Source organism: Pteropus medius, unplaced genomic scaffold (assembly GCF_902729225.1).
Source record: "Pteropus medius unplaced genomic scaffold, Ma_sr-lr_union100, whole genome shotgun sequence".
Taxonomy (NCBI): Eukaryota; Metazoa; Chordata; class Mammalia; order Chiroptera; family Pteropodidae; genus Pteropus; species Pteropus medius.
Genome location: NW_024354500.1, coordinates 7,027,687 through 7,032,819, shown reverse-complemented (window position 1 = coordinate 7,032,819; position 5,133 = coordinate 7,027,687). Strand labels below are relative to the sequence as shown.

The following is a 5,133-nucleotide window of genomic DNA, read 5'->3' as shown; positions in this document are numbered from 1 at the left end:
TAAGAGACCTTCAAATACTCTGGGCAATGTGACTTTGCTAGTTATATGGATTTTAGGATTGCTTGGCAATAGCAAAGATGACACCCTTCTCTGTGTCAGACACAGATTAACTGGCTGGTTAATAAAGCAGTGAGATATAAAGAAACACAGGGAACAAAAATCAACCCAAAGGTTTTTCAAACAAGTCTCTTGTTTTATAACCAAAATAATATTAGATCATCATAGGTACTAACTACGCTGTTTCCTCAGTTTCTGCTGCTAAAGTTCCTTCTTATATTTCAAAAGTCTGCATAGTTAAGAGCTAGGCTCTCTGCACCACCCCATCTTAAAAGAGCTGAACTAAAAAGAAGGTTGTCATTTGGTGGACATGACCTTACAGCTGTTTCCCAGAAAGGGAAGGTGTCCAGATGCCCTTTTTATAAAAGTTAGAATGATTAACAGAGATGAAATTCAATTATAATTGTTCTTTTCTTGTTAGGGTCACGAAGAAGTGAGGTTTTTTTTGTTTGTTTTGTTTTTTTAGGCAAGGCAACACTTGGTTGACCTCACAGATTGCAAGGACCTTGTCAGGTTACAATCCTTTATATTTTTATTTTTTACGGCTACAGCACCTGGTGTTCCTAGGTGGTCTCCCATCCAAGTACTAACCAGGCCCGACCCTGCTTAGCTTCTGAGATCAGACGGGATCGGGCTTGTTCAGGGTAGCATGGCCATAGACCAGAAGTGGGCTTTTTAAAATAAAACGTTATTAAAAAAAAAAAAAAAAGCAAGCATGCATCATTTTTCTGAATAAAGAGCGAGATGTGCAAATGACATGCGTCCAGTCTTTCTCTGCTGGTATTTTGTGTGAATTATCATCTCTTGGGATGAAATGGTGAGGGCTTTGTGTATGGTGCTTTTAGAAATGCTAGTGCCAAGGTTTTATCTCCTCTCAGAGAAAGGAAGAATTTTCAGATGTTAAATGTCTGACAGGCTTGGCATGCAAGGCAGGATTTTCCAAGGGTTTTTGGCATATCGACTAGCAAACATCTTCTCCACCTTGTTGGTTATCTTTTCTTTCTTTTGTTTTTGTTGTACTTTCTCATACAGAGGTGGATGATCTCACACTTTGTGTCTATTCATGGAGATCCTTCCACGTGTCTCTTTCCCAGTCCTCCTTATATCATTATTTCAATCTTATTCTTTTCAAGCCCCTGGCTAATCAGCTCAGTTGTCTGCCACTGCCCATGAGTCCATGTATCCCTTTATCTTTGGTCATTTCTGTTTCCACACAAAGTGGATGATGAAGTGCATCCTCTGAAACTATTCGTCAGAGGGATTTCTCCTTACCATAATCCCTTAGTTGGGCTGTAGTGCAGAAGCACCCCATTTTCAGCATGTACCAACATACCAAGCCAATTCACCACGAGTCAAGCTCGAGATGTTCCTTTTCCCTAAGTTGGTCGTAGGGGACCCCTCCTGCAAATGACGCCAGAGATGTGAACTGAGGGAGAGGCAGGAGTGTGACAGAGGAAGGTATTATAGGGGCCTGGTAACCTGCTCATGCAGTATACTTGTGTCCTCTGGACCCTCTTGATTCTGATCTCAGATATATCATTTCCTTTTTATAATCGATTGTTTGGGGCCCACCCAGTTTTAGGCCCTGCTGAATCTGGTACTACCCAGCTTGTAGCTGCATGGTCAGACCCCAGTTTCCAGTAGGGCCCAGTCACATTTCAGAATCCCCAAAGGCCATGCCTGGGTCCTCTGGCTGTGTGGTCTCCTACATGTCAATTCTTGCCACTGTAGGTTTTGGTGCCTGCTTCTTTCTCAGTCCCTGGAAACATTCTTTTCTGTAGTTTGAACTCAACTATGCATTAAATAAATCATTTTTGCTTTATTTTGTGTAGTACTTCTAGGTCTTTTTCGCAGGAAGATGGCCTGCACACGTCAGCTAAATCTGTCATATGAAAACAGTTTGTTTTCAGAAATCATGCTGGTTAGGTCACTGCAGTCACAGAGAATTTTATGGATAAATTCAATGGATAACTTCGGACATTATAACAACAAATGCAGGGCAGTTTCTCTCCAAGCTTAGAATGGGGTTTTCATTACTTGACACTTGATATGTGAACATTGTATTTTTCTTTATAGTGAGAGGAATCATTCTTTCTAATGGAAACAGTTGGCGTTTATATATTCCTCATTCTTAAAAGTCACAGGATCATTAATGTGACAACATCTTCTTGCTAAAAGTGACTGTTTGAGCTACAGCAATATTATGTTGAGCCATTGCCTGGTAATTAGGGGAAACTTTAAAATGATAAAATACAGAAGAAAGATATACAAATAAATAGAAACAGCTGAAAATTTCCGGATAATCTTGAAAATTGGAGAAAGGAGGAAAATAGGTGCATTTCACTTAGATTTCAGAGAGATGAGTTCCACTTACAAATACTAGCCAGTGAGGGAGCTCATACCTGCAGAGCAGATCACACTGACAGCATGGCAGAGGTCATATATATGTATACTCGTATTTTTTTTTCTTTTCTGTCAGAGATATTTGCAGTGCATAAGGCAAGTGAAGGCACATTTTCACTCATCTGCTGGCAGACATGTCTACAGATGCCATCCTTTCCATCCTGCTTCCCGCACACACAACATAATTATAGGGCCATGAGGTAAGGGCCGGACCACAATATGCCTAGAGGGGTCCAGAGAGACTGGGGGAGTAAATGATGCTTGAAAACAGGAGGAAAAGACTGTCATGTAAAGACTTGCTGAGAGCAGAGCTGTGGCCAAAATGATCACATGCGAGGCAGTTGCTGAGGCAGGAATCCAAGAGAATTGTATTTGATTCTCATTTTTAAATATCAGATGTGTAGTTTTAGGGTTGTGGAGCTAAAAATAGGCATCACTCCATATCATCTACTCCCTCTAATTTCTTATAATTAATTCTCAAACAGCTATCATCACGTGAGAGATACATTAAGGACAGTACTTGAAAATGCCCCAGAAATAAAATAAAGTGGAAAGTTAAAGTCATATGCTTATGTGAGTAATACACTAATATCTGTTCTACATGTCAAAGAACATTCCTTGTTTATTGCTTTCAAGAAATGTTTAAATATGATGTTCCAGATGCCTCTATCATGAGGCATTATTGATTATAAGTAAAATATAATGACTGTTTATTTGAAGTCTGTGTATATTTTATTTAATTTTATATACAGCATGTAATTCATGATTGCATGTTTTTAATATTTTGGCAGGAAATCTTCAAATAAAGCAGAGCAATAAAAACCATATAATGCATTGTATTTTTTTTCTTTTCTTGTTTCCTTTACTGCTCTTTCTTCTTGTCAAACTGAATTGGTTTCAATGGTTTTGTCTATTTTCTCTGTCATTTTTTTTCCATTTAAATTCTCCTACATATTTTTACTTACTACATTACTGGACTCTTAGTTTTCCTATGTCTTTATTCCTTCCTCTTCTTTTTGAGCAATGTATCTACTTTGTTCTCTCCCAGTAACTATTATGTTCTCATCCAGGAATGATTTAAACAGTTTTCTTTTCCAAATGGTGATCCTGGGCAACACTGGACAGTAAGACAAAAGCAACTTTAGCATAGTTTTTCACCAGGAAGATTGCCTTCTGCATGTGAACATAAAGCTCAAGTCCTTTATGCCTCCTATTGACCTGGCAGCATACAGGACATGATTTTATCTCCGAAAAAATCACAGAAAAGCTAAAGCTCATTGACTCACCCTCTTTATCACTCAGAAGTTCGCAAGCGTAGGTCATAGGGTTGCTAGAGATTCAATTCAATCCCTATCAAAATCTGCAGACTTTTTTTTCCTCTAGAATTTGATAAACTGATTCTAAAATTCATATGGAAAGACCAAGGAACTAGAATTGCTAAAATAATTTTAAAAAAACAGAGAGGATCCATGCTTTCTTATTTTAAAACTTGGTATAAAGTTGCAGCAATGAAGAAGAATGTCATATTGGTGGAAGTGTAGGTACATAGGTCAATGCAATAGTAGGGAAACTAGAAATAAACACTATACAGTCAACTGATTTTTTATGAAGGCACTAAAACAATTTAACAGAGAAAGAATAATTTTTTCAAAAATTGTGCTGAAACCATTGAACATCATATGCAAAATAATACTAATAACGTTGACCCATACCACATACCTTATGCAAAAATTAACCAAAAATGGATCTGAGATCTAAATGTAAGACCTGAAACTGTAAAATCCCTAAAAGAAAACATAGAAACAAATCTTTATGACCTTGGGATAGGCAACTAAAGTAATATTAATAAATTACATTTCATCAGAATTAAAAACTTCTCTACAAAAGACACCGTTAAGAGAATGAAAAGATAAGCCACATATAAGGAGAAATTATTTGCAAAACATATATCTGTCAAATGACTTGTGTCCAGAATGCAGTAAAAGAAAACCCTCAAAACTTGGTAATAAGAAAACAATCAACCAAATAAATGATGGACAAAAGCTTTGAACAGATACTTCACCAAAAAAAATGTATAGGTGCAGAGGAAGTGGAGGAAGCACTTGAAAATATTCTCAACATCATTAGTTATGAAATGCAAATTAAAGTCACAATATGATACCTCTGCACATATATTAAAATGAGTCAAAAATTTTTTTAAACAGCTGGTAAAGCAGCCGAATACCAGAACTCGCATACATTACAGGTGGGATTATAAGATGGTAAGCCACTTTGGAAAATAATTTGGTAGGTTTTTATAAATTTAAACATATACTTGCCATAAGACCCCCAAATCCTATTCCTACATATTAACCAAGAGAAATGAAAACAATATTCACAGCAAAAACTGTACATAAATATTTATAGAGACTTCACTCATAATGGCCCCAAATTGACAACAAACCAAATGTCTTTCAACTGTTGAAAGGATAAACGAACTGTGGTACATCAATATGGTAGAATACTACTCAGCAATAAAAAAGAACAATCTACTAATACATGCAACAACATAGATGAATTTTAAATGCATTATACTTAGTAAAAAAATCCAGACAGTTTGTATACTCTGTGATTCCTTTTATATGACATTCTTGAAAGGCAAAGGTAGTGACAGGAAACAGACCAGGGGTTGCC

General features: G+C 36.8%; 1 pseudogene; it reads right to left on the bottom strand.

Moving 5' to 3' along the window:
- Positions 1–599: 599 nt before the first annotated feature.
- On the bottom strand, positions 600–718 carry LOC120595177 (uncharacterized; annotated as a pseudogene).
- Positions 719–5,133: the final 4,415 nt, after the last annotated feature.